Raw genomic sequence first — 15,822 nt, 5'->3', positions numbered from 1 at the left:
TGTGATTTCAAGGAAACCAGTGGAAGAATTTCAGGAATGATAGAATGATCAAACATTTCATAATCAAGAGGTAAATTCAGTAAGATGAAACAAACTTATCCATTGGATTTGGCAATAAGGAGGGCTTAGGTGACCTTAGTAAGTTGAATTTCAGGGATGACTAGTGAAGTAGTTAGTAATTCTGCAGTGGTCTGTTTCATTCATCCCATCCTCTATTCTTTGTAAATCTCTGCCTTAAATCCTAGAAATAAAAGTTCCACAGGTATTTGTTATACAAGCTATACATATTGACATGTAAAAACATTTCATTATGCACTGTTGAAGCACGCATTTCTAACAGCATTTCTGTCATTGAGAGAGATCCCTTTTCCCTTTCCTACTTTGTGCTTTCTTTTTCTTTGATTCTTCCCTGGATCCCTCCTTTTTCTCTATCATTCAAAAATTAATAATCAGTTTTACTCAGTGTCTTCCTTGCCTGTGACTAAAAGCAGGGGGCTGTCTTTCTGTTTTGTGCGACAACAGCAACAAGTTTTATTTGAACCCTTCATATATTTCCAACTTCCTTTTCCTTCCTTAATTAAGGATGGAGAATTCCAGAATTAGGTCTACAACTATCCTTCCTATTTTTTTAAATTTGTTTAATTTATTTATTTTTGGCTACGTTGGGTCTTTGTTGCTGCACGTGGGCTTTCTCTGGTTGCTGCGAGCAGGGGTTACTCTTTGTTGCGGTGTGTGGGCTTCTCACTGCAGTGGCTTCTCTTGTTGCAGAGCACGGTCTCTAGGCACGTGGGCTTCAGTAGTTGTGGCTCGCGGGCTCTAGAGCACAGGCTCAGTAGCTGTGGCGCACGGGCTTAGTTGCTCCACAGCATGTGGGATCTTCCTGGACCAGGGCTCGAACCCGTGTCCCCTGCATTGGCAGGGGATTCTTAACCACTGCGCCACCAGGGAAGCCCCCTTATTTTTTTTTTTAGTACATATATACTGACTCCTTCATTCACTGCCCTCAACTGTTCATTAAACTGTACTTTTGAAGTGCAGCGATCTCTATTATCAGTCTAGTGGCATTTGATAATCTTCATTCTCCCTGAAATTCAGGCAAACGTAGAGATGGTTAATTACCCCTTTTTCCACTTTTTGGATTTCTTTCTGGAATTTCTTACCTGCCCGATGTCCTGATTCTTTCTCTGCATTCCACTGGCACCTCCACCAGCTCCTTTAGTGGTTCTCTTCATTCCTCCCTTCCGATGTTTGTATACACAAGGCGACAGCTTTTACCCTCTGTGCTATTCTCCCTTTTCACCCCCACCTTTCTCAAGACACTTCTCACCACCTCTGTGTCACCAGTTTTGCAATGTATATCCCTCCCTAGTCTCTGCCTCCTACTAGACCTTGTCTGCTCTCTCTCACTTTCACCTAAATACTTTCACTTATCGTTCCTACTGTAACTTTAAATTTGATATGCTTAAAGCTGTATTTGATAGATAAGTAGATTTCTTGCTTGATAGAGAGGTAGCCTCAACACATGTCATTAATGTGCACCAAGAAAATATTATTTCAAATACAGAATTCAATTGATCAGGATGTAGAAAAGCATAATAAAAAGTGAACATTGAGAAAATAAAATTTCTTTTGCAATTCTCTTTTTTAGTTCCAAACATTGCGCAAATAGTTTTGAAATGCACATCTGCCACAATAATGTTAAATGTTTATCAGAGTTATCAGAGTCCTAAATTAGCTTAGAAATCCCATTTTGAAATTAAAAAACAAAAATTCACCTTTCTTCTTTGAGGGCTTATGCTTAAAACTGCCATTATTCTTTCTCACCTAACACCCAAAACTGCACCTCATTTGATTACTTGTTTCCTGATTGAGCAGTAATTTAATGCAATAGTCTTGCTTAAACAAGTATTACAAGGTAGAGTGGATTATATTTAACCCTTTATCACAAACCTTTAGGCTTTATAGGAATATTAAATAACTATTGATTTTAATGTGTAACATTGTCATCATTCTTCTGATTTAAAAACCAGATGGAATCTCCAGTAAACCACTCACTGCAGCCCACACTTGTTAGCATAATCAATTTATCACACTTGTTTTACAAAGTTGTAAGAAAACCCCACAGAAGGGTGTTACTAAAAATTACAGCTGACGTAAGCTTTTCATATCATGCCAAAGGAAGGGCACTTGACACTACCAAGAAATAAACTCTACTGCAGCCTCTTTAGTCATTTGTCAAGATGTATTATGTGCTTGCCAATATCAAGGGGTAAACACTGTCATTAATCTACAAGTGAGGAAAAATAAGTAACCACATCAGTGTTCGGGTGCCTGGCTTTTAATGGAAATTCATCTTTATTGCATCTTTCTTCCTTTTAAATTTTCTCCTGTTGTTCCCTTTTCATAAAATGTGCAGTTACATTGTAATGTTTGGAAAATATATATAATGCATTATCACGATGTTGGCCATTGTGAAATTTGCTGGGTGTGCTTAGTAAGACAGGCACTGACAATGCAGTAGTTAAACTGAGCCAGCATAGATTAGACTAAATGAGAACTCGCCAGCTATAAATTTAACAAAGAGTTCATTTTCTAAAGTGATTGCTTTATGCATTTGCAAATAGGAAATAACAGAACATCCAACTGTTTTTTTCCTAGACAAATAAAAAACTTGGATCTTGAAAAGCTTTCTTTAGAACCTTTAAATAGTTATTTTAATTTTAGATGCTGTCGCTGATGTGTTATGCAAAAGAGGGATATTACTTATAGTGGATGTGAAATGAGATTGCATTTATAGCCTCTATTATTTGACTTAAATTGCCACTTATGTCTTGATATCTTTCTATGGAGAATCTATGAGTTATCTATATTAATTAGGTGAATATTCAAATGAATGTTAATGTGTTATATGACAATGTTTCATGTCCATCCGATTTTCCTACAAAATCTAGTGGCATTAGATTTCTCCTTTGTAGGATTTCTAGTTAAAACGAATATATTAGCAGTGTACCCTGTTTATCTAGCAATTCAGTAACAGTTACTCTCAAAGAATTAACAAATCAGAAGCATAACCGTGAAAATAGTTAAAGTCCAAGCGATACAAAGGCTGATTGCCAAAATAATAATAAATAATAATAAATCACTATTTATTGGGTTTATATCTGTGTCAGATATTGTATGTTGTCTCATGTAATCTGTTGAGGAACACTATGAGGTATGTATTATCATACTGATAAATTAAATGCCCTTCTTAAGACCACACAGCTAGCAAGTCATGAAACTTGGATTTGAACTCAAGTCTGCCTGGCTCAGAAATCTCAGCTATTATGCAGTGGGTTACACTGCCTCTTAGAGCATTTGCCCACGGAAAATCTTCTTAGATTTTACTGTGAAAGATGTCAGGTGTGTTTACCTAAGTCATTAAAACACCTTAATTAGGCATGAGGTCTCTGCTTTCGTGAAATCCTATATTTTTTAGAGTTGTAATTGGCAGTTCTTGTATACCGAACATGATAGGTTGAATCGCATAGTGATTAACAGCACAGATTCTGGACACCAGCTGCCTGGGTTCAAATTATGGCGGTGACGCCTTGTAGATGTGTGACTGTAGTCAAGTTACTTAAATGTTCTATGCCGCAGTCTAATGACCTGTAAAATAGGCATACTTACGTTGTGTTATTATGAATAATAAATGTTGTAAAAATGTAAAGTAATTGAGACAAGGCCTGCAAAATTGTAACTGCTTAGTGAACGGCACCTATGGCTTACAATTTTAAGAATCAGTGTCTCCAGCTCATGTATTTCTTAACATGAATGAGAATATACCTTCCACTTAGTTCTGGAGTGTCCTTAATATCAGTACTACTTTCTACATTTTCTCCCCATCCCTACCTTGATTCATTCCCATTCATTCATGCTCTGTCTCTCTCTCTCTCTCTCAACAGCTTTATTGTGATAGAATTCAAATAGCATCCAGTTCACCTATTTACAGTATACGACTCAATGGTTTTAATATATTCACAGGGTTGTGCAAACATCACCACAGTCTAATCTTGGAACAATTTGGTTCTTCCTAAAAGAGATACTGTACCCATATCCCTCCTCTCCCTGCCCAGCCCTAGGTAACAAGTCATCTACTTTCTGTCTCTATTGATTTGCCTATTCTGGACATTTCCTATAAATGGAATTATGTGACATGAGGTCTTTTTTACCTGGATAGTTTACCTAGCATAATGTTTCAAAGTTCTATCATGTGGTAGTGTGTATCCATACTTGATTCCTTTTCTTGCGGAAAAATATTGCATTGTGTGACTATACCAAATTTTATTTATCTCTTTATCAGTTATATTCGTTTGGGTTATTTCCAGTTTTTGGCCATTATGAGTAATGCTGCTATGAACATTCATGCACGAGCATGAACACGTTTTCATTTTTCTTGGATGTATACCTAGGAGTGGAATTGTTGGGTTGACAGCCTGATTGTATCTTATGAGAACCACTGTGGCCTACTTGGTCTTCCAGCTTCTGGCCTGGCTCATTCATGAATGTTTTTACACTGTTGCCAGGGTGATCTTTCTGAATCTTAAATATGATCATGTTAATCTCACATTCATGGCCTTCAGTGGCTCTTCTATTGTTTGGGAAATCAACTATGAACAACCAAGATAAGATCTCTGCTTTGGTATAGGCCACATTCTACCGGATGGATCTTTATGTCCTAATTTTGCATTAACGTTTTACCATTTTGTCATTCACCCTCTTCATTCTAGCATGCTTTTGTCCTTTTTTCTACCTTCAGTGTGCTAACACCTTCATGTTTTTCAAACATTACCTTCAACTGAAGCATTACCTTCTATGAGAAATCTTCTCAGACACAGGTCTCTACCCTAATCCTCATACCCTTCAGATTTAGATGTGTCTTCTCAACTGACTCATAACATGTTCTTCAAGGTTAGCAGACATATGGTTCTATCCAAATGTCCATAAGACATTTGGTCTGCACCAAAAGGTCCTTGATATTTGGTCCTATCCAAAACGTCCATGAACATATGTGGTCCATGCCAAATGGTTTTGGACAGGACCAAATATCAAGGACCTTTTGGCTTGGACTAAATAAGACAAAATATCAAGGACCTTTTGGTGTGGACCAAATGTCTTATGGACATTTTGGACGGGACCAAGTGTGCTGCAAGGGTTCTTCAAACACACATCATAGCCTACAACATATTCCATTATAATAGACTGTTTGCCTTTGCCACTAAACCATGAGAACCTACGGAAGAACCTTAAATTTCTTTATAGTGTGTGTTGCCAGCACAAGGAGTTAATAATTCCTGGAAGAAAGAATTGGAAGAATAGTGTCTCAACATAGAAACACTGAACAATTATAAATAGCACGACCATGCATCATCCTTGAAATCAGGCCCCATTAAAATAAATTACTACTAAAATCAAAATAAATTCTGTATGTGCTTTGATAATAAAAAATACATTCCTCCTTTAGTCTATTTTTCATTACACCGTGGTGCCTAGGAGTAAAGATAAATATGAAAAGACTCTCAGCTACATGACTTTCTAAGTTGTATTGTTGGTAAGTTATTCTGAATCGTGGAATAATAGTAATGTGTCGTGTTTGCATCTCTCCTTATAGAGATACTTATTTTATATTAACTTTCCAACATCCCTTTGAGAGGGGCATGGCAAATTACTCATTTCTATCTTACATGTCAAAACATTGAGACTCAGTAAGTAACCAGAATCACAACACTTCTTCTAAAGGTGCTAAATGTCTGTTGAATTTAAGTCCAAACTTAACAGAAAATCACAGGAAAATTAATAAGCTAATTTAAAATTTTACCTTTACCAAGGGAAATAAATGTAGGAAGTGGGTAAAAGAAGGTTAGAAGACCCTATGATCACATTTGGCCCTAGTTTCCTGATTAAGTTTTCATCCTCTCTCATCTTTTTGGTTAAAACCAAATGCTCTAATGTTATTGATGATAGCTCTAGTACTTTAACTTTAAATTAAATAAATGAATCAAATGATAGGCAGTGTGACTACTGAAATCATTTGATTATCAGAAGACATGATAAACTTCTTTTTTTCTGTGTCAGATTCTAAAAGTCATTAGTCCCCAGCAGGACTTGTTTTTCAAAGCTTATTGAAAATTACAGTACTGCAGTTTTATTTGTACAACTGTAATTATTATTATAGCTTACAAATGTCATCAAATAGTTTTTATTTTATCAGAGTAATTTGATCATATATGAATATTTGATTATAGTCATGATTTATTTTCAAGTAGGATAATGGTTATGTTTTAAAATGGCCTTTTTAAAATTTACTTTTCTCTTTTTTATTGAATGAAAGATTCTTTACGTTTTATAGTGTTTTACAATTTTCAGAAGTTTCATACAAATGATTTCATGTAATCTCATAATAACCCTTTTTACCCCACCCCTATATTGTCCCTCCCCTCTCCCCCCTCCCCACTGGTAACCACTAGTTTGTTCTCTACATCTGTGAATCTGTTTCTTTTTTGTGTTATTCAGTAGTTTGTTGTATTTTTTAGATTCCACATATAAGTGATATCATACAGTGTTTGCCTTTCTCTGTCTGACTTATTTAACTTAGCATAATGTCCTCCAAATCCAGCATCTTGCTGCAAATGGCAAAATTTCATTCTTTTTTATGGCTGAGTAGTATTCCATTGTTTATCTATGTACCGCCTCTTCTTTGTCAGTTCTTCTGTTGATGGATACTTAGGTTGCCTTCATACCTTGGCAATTGTGAATAATGCTGCTTTGAACATTGGGGTGCATGTATTTTTCTGAATTAGGTTTTCATTTTTTTTGGATACATACCCAGGAGTGGAATTGCTGGGTCATATGGTATTTTTATTTTCAGTTTTTTGAGAAACCTCCATACTGTTTTCCACCAATTTACATTCCCAACAACAATGTACTAGGGTTCCCTTTTATCAGCTTTCCTCACCAACATTTGTAATTTGTATTCTTTTTCATAATAGCCATTCTAACTGGTGTGAGGTCATATCTCGTTGTGATTTTGATTTGCATTTCCCTGATGATTAGTGATGTTGAGCATCTTTTCATGTGCCTGTTGGCCATCTGCATTTCCTCTTTGGAAAAATGTCTGTTCAGTTCTTCTACTCATTTTTTAATTGGCTTGGTTTTTTGTTGGGTTTTTTTTGATGTTGAGTTGTATGAGCTGTTTATTTTTCTATTTTTAAACATCTTTATTGGAGTATAATTGCTTTACAATGGTGTGTTAGTTTCTGCTTTATAACAAAATGGATCAGTTATACATATACTTATGTCCCCATATCTCTTCTCTCTTGCATCTGCCTCCCTCCCTCCCTCCCTATTCCACCCCTCTAGGTGGTCACAAAACACCGAGCTGATCTCCTTGTGCTCTGCGGCTGCTTCCCAGTAGCTATCTATTTTACGTTTGGTAGTGTATATATATCCATGCCACTCTCTCACTTTGTCACAGCTTACACTTCCCCCTCCCCATATCGTCAAGTCCATGCTTTAGTAGGTCTATGTCTTTATTCTGGTCTTACCCCTAGGTTCGTCATGACCTTTTTTTTTTTTCTTAAATTCCATATATATGTGTTAGCATACGGTATTTGTTTTTCTCTTTCTGATTTACTTCACTCTGTATGACAGACTCTAGGTCCCTCCACCTCACTACAAATAACTCAATTTCGTTTCTTTTTATGGCTGAGTAATATTCCATTGTATATATGTGCCACATTTTCTTTATCCATTCATCTGTTAATGGACACATAGGTTGCTTCCATGTCCTGACTATTGTAAATAGAGCTGCTATGAACATTGTGGTACATGACTCTTTTTGAATTATGGTTTTCTCAGCATATGTGCCCAGGAGTGGGATTGCTGGGTCGTATGGTAGTTCTATTTTTAGTTTTTTAAGGAACCTCCATACTGTTCTCCATTGTGGCTATATCAATTTACATTCCCATCAACAGTGCAAGAGTGTTCCCTTTTCTCCACACCCTCTCCAGCATTTATTGTTTCTAGAATTTTTGATGATGGCCATTCTGACTGATGTGAGATGATATCTCATTGTAGTTTAGATTTGCATTTCTCTAATGGTTAATGATGTTAAGCATTCTTTCATGTGTTTGTTGGCAATCTGTATACCTTCTTTGGGGAAATGTCTATTTAGGTCTTCTGCCCATTTTTGAATTGGGTTTTTTTTTTTTTTTTCAAATTGAGCTGTATGAACTGCTTGTAAATTTTGGAGATTAATCCTTTGTCAGTTGCTTCATTTGCAAATATTTTCTCCCATTCTGAGGGCTGTCTTTTCATCTTGTTTATGGTCTCCTTTGCTGTGCAAAAGCTTTTAAGTTTCATTAGGTCCCATTTGTTTATGTTTGTTTTTATTTCCATTTCTCTAGGAGGTGGGTCAAAAAGGATCTTGCTGTGATGTATGTCATAGAGTGTTCTGCCTGTGTTTTCCTCTAAGAGTTTTATAGTATCTGGCCTTACATTTAGGTCTTTAATCCATTTTGTGTTTATTTTTGTGTATGGTGTTAAGGAGTGTTCTAATTTCATTCTTTTACATGTAGCTGTCCAGTTTTCCCAGCACCATGTGTTGAAGAGGCTGTCTTTTCTCCACTGTATATTCTTGCCGCCTTTATCAAAGATAAGGTGACCATATGTGCGTGGGTTTATCTCTGGGCTTTCTATCCTGTTCCATTGATCTATCTTTCTGTTTTTGTGCCAGTACCATACTGTCGTGATTACTGTAGCTTTGTAGTATAGTCTGAAGTCAGGGAGAGTTTCCATACAAATTGTGAAATTTTTTGCTCTAGTTCTGTGAAAAATGCCAGTGGTAGTTTGATAGCAATTGCACTGAATCTGTAGATTGCTTTGGGTAGTATAGTCATTTTCACAATGTTGATTCTTCCAGTCCAAGAACATGGTATATCTCTCCATCTATTTATATTTTCTTTAATTTCTTTCATCAGTTTCTTATAATTTTCTACATAAAGGTCTTTTGTCTCCTTAGGTAGGTTTATTCCTAGGTATTTTATTCTTTTTGTTGCAATGGTAAATGGGGGTGTTTTCTTAATTTCACTTTAAGATTTTTCATCATTAGTGTATAGGAATGCAAGAGATTTCTGTGCATTAATTTTGTATCCTGCTACTTTACCAAATTCATTGATTAGTTTATGAGCTAATCAATGAATATATGTTGGGTACTAACGCTTTATCAGTCATATCATTTGAAAATATCTTCTTCCATTTAGTATGTTGTCTTTTCATTTCATCAATGGTTTCCTTTGCTGTGCAGAAGCTTTTAAATTTAATTAGGTCCCATTTGTTTATTTTTGTTTTTATTTCCATTACTCTAGGAGATGGATCCAAAACAATATTGCTGTGATTTATGTCAAAGACTGTTCTGCCTATATTTTCTTCTAGGAGTTTTATAGTGTCCGCTCTTACATTTAGGTCTTTAATCCATTTTGAGTTTATTTTTGTGTATGGTGTTAGAGAGTGTCCTAATTTCATTCTTTTACATGTAGCTGTCCAGTTTTCCCAGCACCACTTATTGAAGAGACTGTCTTTTCTCCATTGTATACTCTCACCTCCTTTGTCATAGACTAAGTGACCTTGATAAGTGTGTGGGTTTATTTTGGGGCTTGGGTTTATTTTCGGGCTCTGTATTCTGTTACATTGATCTATGTGTGATTTTGATACACCCATTAATGAATTGAAGAATAAAAATCATATGATCATCTCAATAGATTCAGAAAAAGCTTTTGATAAAATTCAACATCCATTTATGATAAGAACTCTCCAGAAAATGGGCATAGAGTGAACATACCTTAACATAATAAAGGCCATATATGACAAACCCACAGCTAACGTCATACTCAATGGTGAAAAGCTGAAAGCATTTTGTCTAAGATTAGGAACAAGACAAGGATGTCCACTCTTCCCACTTTTTTTCAACACAGTTTTTAAAGTCCTAGCCACAGCAGAGAAGAAAAAGAAATAAAAGGAATCCAGATTGGAAAGGAAGAAGTAAAACTGTCACTGTTTGCAGATGACATGATATTATACACAGAAAATCCTAAAGACACCACCAGAAAACTACTAGAACTTATCAGTGAATTTGGTAAAGTTGCAGGATACAAAATTAATGAATAGAAATCTGTTGCATTTTTATATACCAACAACAAACTATCAGAAAGAGAAATTAAGGAAACAGTCCCACTTACCATCACATCAAAAAGCATAAAATACCTACGGATAAAACTACCTAAGGACGTAAAAGACCCCAGAAAACTATAAGACACTGATGAAAGAAATTGAATACAACACAAACAGATGGAAAGATATACTGTGTTCTTGGATTGGAAGAATTGATATTGTTAAAATGACCATACTACCCGAGGCAGTCTATAGATTCAGTGCAATCCCTATCAAAATACCAATGGCATTTTTCACAGAACCAGAGTAAATAATTTCAAATTTTGTGTGGAAACAAAAAAGACCCTGAATAGCCAAAATAATCTTGAGAAAGAAGATCAGAACTGTAGGCATCACACGTCTCGACTTCAGACTATAGTACAAAGCTACAGTAATCATAACAGTATGGTACTAGCACAAAATGACCTTCTTAATTTTTAGAAATATAAACTGAACTAGTTTATGTATGAAAGATAGTTATATGGAATTTGTGTAAAATAATATGAGGGGAGGGTGAATGGGAATGGAGAGGAAACAAGATTAGCTTATTGTTTGAGGCTGTGTAATATATACATGGGTGTTCATTTTACTCCTTTCTCTATTTTTGTATATGCTTGAGTTTTTACATAGTAATGTGTTAAAATCTTTTCTATTTTTGCCTTTGTGATATTATTTTTTTGCCAAGGATGGAGCAGAAGGTCAAATAGAATATTGATATTTTGAATTTCCAGTTTCAAAGCTCCTACCAGGAGCTTTAAATGTAAAAGTTGCATGTGGTGGTTTGGTGATAAAGAGCTTTGGTGAAGAGACCAGACTGAGTGTAATGATAATTCCATTGAGATCTTGAAATACTCGTATTTGAAGAGCAAAAATATCCTACTGGGTGTTCCAAAGAAGAGCAAAGTTTGTGAGAAGGCCAAGGACAAGTTGAATATCATATTAAAGTACTGATGAGATTGAAAATGATACTTGGGTCCTTCTGGGTGACAGACTGTCTTAAATTCTTTCTCAACTGTACCATCGTATTTTCTTCCATTTTCATCATTTTGTATAACTTTTTTTGCTTAGTGTTAGCTTGTTAAATGATATGTTTTAAGCTGGTTATTAATTCACTTTGGTTTTGCAAGAGTAACACTTCCTGATATTCTATTTTGAGCTCATAACATATTTGCATGTACTTTTTAAAATCCTGATTATTAATGGTTTACCTTTAATGAAGGTAATAGCATTTTCTTTATGAAAACAGGAAAACACTATGAAACTAAAGCAGAACTGTACTTTCTTGCTTTTTTTCTGGTAATGCCCCTTGGATATAAGAATTCAGTTAGTTATTTTCCCTTTCTAATTTTACTAACCATTTCAGAGAAGTGGTTCAGCACAATCATTGCCAGATCTACTCCAAATCAAGAAATCTTTTAAATATCCTTAAAAGCTACCATAATAAGCCCTTGGCATTGTGTATCTTTAGGGGATAGTTTTCTTTTTCAGGTATTATATTTACTTAATGACATGAAGACTGAGTGGAGGAGGATGCAATATCTTCACCCAGGAAGATGGAGAAGAAGAGTGGCCGCTTGGATCAGTTAGATTTTTAGGAAAAATGAACATTTTAATGGCCTTGTGATTTTCATCAAACCATTTGGAAGGCCGTCCTAACTTACAAGTGGGTTCCTTTGAGGTTGCATCAAAAGCGCAGGGCACTTTCTTGTTATCCTTATCAAGGGTTTGACAGAGTGTTTACTCAGTGAATGTTTGTGAGTTTAAAAAAACTGAAATGCTATTTGATGGCTTTCTTGGTCATTGCTGCAAGAAGATGACATTTATGGTGAGAGCATACTGTGATATATTCATATGGATCCTTTTATGATGTTCCTAGTTCTAGTATCAATACAAAGTACCACCTCATCACAGGTGACTACTTCAGTCTGTTTTCCATATAGAGTTCTCATTGCCCTATAGAGTACAAGGCTGGAATTCTTTCAGTGGTACTGTTCTTCTAATGACTTTTCTTTAATTTTTTGGTTTTAGTTCTCTTGGTGCCAGGCTTACAGTAAACATTAATTGCTGTTTATAAATCGAATGGATGAAGGAATAATTGCTAGCTGTGTAACATGGGGAATGTTAAAGTTCTCTGAATGTAAGTTTCTTCATATGTACAACAGAGGTGATACTACCTAACTTTAAAGATGTTAGTAAGATAGATAGATATAGCTTATATAAGTTATATATCAATCTTGCATAGCACAGTAATTGGCAGATCATAGGAACCAAGGAAATGTTACTCCTCTCTTCTCCCATCGTACCTTGTACTTTTAAAGGGATGTTGCTCACATCCGTACATGTTGTGCACTGGACAACTTCATAGGGTGACATTCATGTAGCATATAATATGAATGGCACCACTGAAGATATGTGACCTGAAAAACTAAATATAATGACTTTGCATTTTTAACACTCTGTGCCAGTGATTCTGAAAATGTGAGCAGTTAAAAATTCTTGCATCAGAATTAACTAGAAGTGATTTCTAAAAATGCAGATTCCTGTGTCCCTCCAGATCTGCATAAGCAGAATTCCTTGAGGTAGAACACATAGATCTGTATTTTAAACAGCTCCTCAAATAATTATTTTAACAGCTGTATTGTGATATAATTCACATACCAAACAATTTACCTATTTTGCCCAAGTCTTTCTTTTCTTTTCTTTTTTTTGCTATTAAGATTTTTCTTTTAATATTCCATGAGATGTCTTGATTGTACATTTTCCAAAGCACTTTTCCAGCCACATCTCCCAACCCTTCCAAAAGATTTCTCCAGTCTGTCCAGTGCAATAAAAGATACTTGATTATAGTTCTGTCCACCTTCTCTTTTCGAAAGCAAATAATCCTAAATGACTTTAATGGTCATACATTCTTATCTAATAAGGAAAAACATTTACAAATATCAGAAACTCAGTTTTGAGACACTTGCATCAAGTTTGAACTGAATCAGCATTTTGTGGGTTTTAAAAAAGGCAGCAGTTGGAATTCACGACTTGCTGACAAACACATTTCTGCTGAGGGAAGGGGAAGACAGGGATGGTGAATGCTGCATTTCTCCATTGGCCCCAAAGTGCTAATTCCACAAAGGGATATGTCAAAAGCAAACATGCAACTGTGGTTTTAAAACTTTTTACTGCAATATAACAATGAAGTAAACAGTAATTAGACACCTACCAATTTTCCCCCCAAAACAAAGCAAAAAAATGTAAACAGGAAAATAACTCTGCCTATACTTGTACAGCTTCTCAAATCATATTAGAAGGGTCTCACATTCAATGATCAAGAAATTTAAAATAGCAGCAATTATTTTCATTTTAAGAAAAGATTCCCCCTCTACCCCCTCAACCCCAAGTATTTATCATGAAAAAAATGGGCTTTCTTACACATTAATTTTATACCTGTTTGAAGCAGCAACAGTAACCATCGGTAATTTGGCATTTCTGTTTACAGTTGCTCCAATTTTTTTTTTTTTTCAATTTCACAACGCCATTATCCAGTGTTGCCATGGAATAGGGACCATAGATTCTAGGTAGCAAAGACTCTTTCTGAAACCAATGTTAAGTCAAAGAAGTATAAAGCAGGGCATTACACTGAGTTTCTGGATCTAGTACACTACAAGAGTGAAACCTAGGAAAAGTTACCTACTGTTTTATAGAAGAAATAAAGACCTGCAAAAGCTGACTTTTGGTTGTACAATATTTTACACGCTGTGTGGATTTGTGGCATCTGCTAACTGAAGCAGGCATGCACGGTATTCATCCCCGCCCTGCATTCTAGATCCCCTCTTCCCACCCCCAACAATCCACTACCTTATACCAAGTATGTGGACATGAGCCCAAGTCATCCCAGACGATCCAGTGAACAAAGTTAGTGTAATGCACTGGTGTGAAGTGTGAGATGAAAAAAAGTCTCTTTCAATCTTCATCAAAGTTTTGCTGTACAGGAAAATTGGCAGCCAAGTTCTCATTCCTCTCACAAGCAAAATATGCTTGTATCACAAGTCCTTCAGGAAATCCTAATGCCTTTAACCTTTCTATAGCTTCTTCTTCCTGAGGCGTTATTTGAATGTAGTTCATATGACCACTTCCAGCTTCTGCAATTCCTCCACTGCCACTTCCACCCCCTCCTCCTTGACCCCCCACTTCTTGAACTGGTTCAATATAACATCTGAATAAAATGCTCCTGATGGTGGCTAATTTGCTGCAGTAACTGAGGATTTTCTCGACCTATCTGTTGTAGCGATGCTGGAAGCAGGGAAGGATTCTGTTGAATAATTTGTCTCCTCTGTTGAAACTGAGGCTGATTCCGTAAAAATGCAAGAGGGTGTGCTCCAGAACTTGTTGTAGTTGTTGCTGTCATAGTTGCTGCAGCTGCAGCCACTGAAGACTGAGGAGCCCCACTACTCGCTGCTGGAGGGGAGTCAACCACGGCCTGACTTTCTCTATCTCTGGGAATTCCCATTAAAAAATACTCCACTGCTGTCAGGGTTGTTGAAACTGGCTCTCAGTGCTGCGATTACTTGCTGTCGTTCATAGCCCATTGACATGATCTCAGTTACCATATTCTCCTAAGACTGACTTGTCACAAGGGCACTTGTTGCATCTTCAAAAAGGTTTGACCAAGAAGAATCACCTGATGTACTGTCAGTTGATGTTGGGCTAGCAGCCACTGGTGTTTCTGCTGGCTTTTCTGCAGGTTTTTCTTGTTTCATTGCACTAGCAGGTGCAGGTTCAGAAGATGCTGTCGTTGATGCTGGAGTGACAGATGCAGGTGTGGGAGTGGGGGCCAAAGTGAGGGCAGGGGTTGGGGCCTGAGCCACAGCTGGTGCTGTGGAGGAACTAACTGTGGTAGTGGTGGCAGAATTAGATTGCTAAGTTGTAGCTGGTGCTGGTGGTGTCACTGCTTTGGGTCTTGTCACCATAACTACCACGAAGTTTTTCTCGTCAATTTTATATTCTTTTAGAGCAGTATCATTATTGAGAATTTTGCCTGCTAAATTAATTTTTGACCTGCTACAGGAAAGGCATCTTTACCCTTTTCAGATTCAGTCTTCTCATTCAGTGCTCTTACCATCTCGTTTGGGTCGATGTCGATCTTGAAGATCTGCTGCTGGACGGTCTTCAGGGTGACCAGCATGGTGCCGCTGCGCAGCAACGCTGCCCAAGTCTTTCTTAATTATACTGAACCATTGCTCTCTTGGTTCCCTAGTTTAGTGCTCTTTGCCAGAGGAAAACAAAAAAAGAAATGCCCCCACCCTTTTCTTTCTTTGTGATTCTTCGTGGCTCCAAAGTAGCAAATGTTTGCACACATTGTCTTGTACATGTTTCTTCTGGAACTTTCATCACACTCCTTCATTCTTAGGGCTTGATATCTATCTTTACTTCTACTAGTTTGCATGTGCGCATGCATGCGTGCACACAGAGATGTGCACACACACACACACTCAGGCTTAGAGTCAAATTAGGTTTGAACTGTGGGTCTACCACTTTTAGGCAAGATACACTCTCTTGGTTAACTGAAAAATGAGTTCATAGGGTTGT

The 15,822-nt window shown here is 36.6% G+C and overlaps 1 pseudogene; it reads right to left on the bottom strand.

The window, feature by feature from the left end:
* Window positions 1-14,196: 14,196 nt before the first annotated feature.
* Window positions 14,197-15,418, bottom strand: LOC132417979 (UV excision repair protein RAD23 homolog B pseudogene; annotated as a pseudogene).
* Between the last annotated feature and the right edge of the window lie 404 nt (window positions 15,419-15,822).

The sequence above is a fragment of the Delphinus delphis genome, chromosome X, assembly GCF_949987515.2.
Source record: "Delphinus delphis chromosome X, mDelDel1.2, whole genome shotgun sequence".
Taxonomy (NCBI): Eukaryota; Metazoa; Chordata; class Mammalia; order Artiodactyla; family Delphinidae; genus Delphinus; species Delphinus delphis.
The sequence above is the reverse complement of the archived record's forward strand: the minus strand, read 5'-3'. Positions and strand labels throughout refer to the sequence as shown.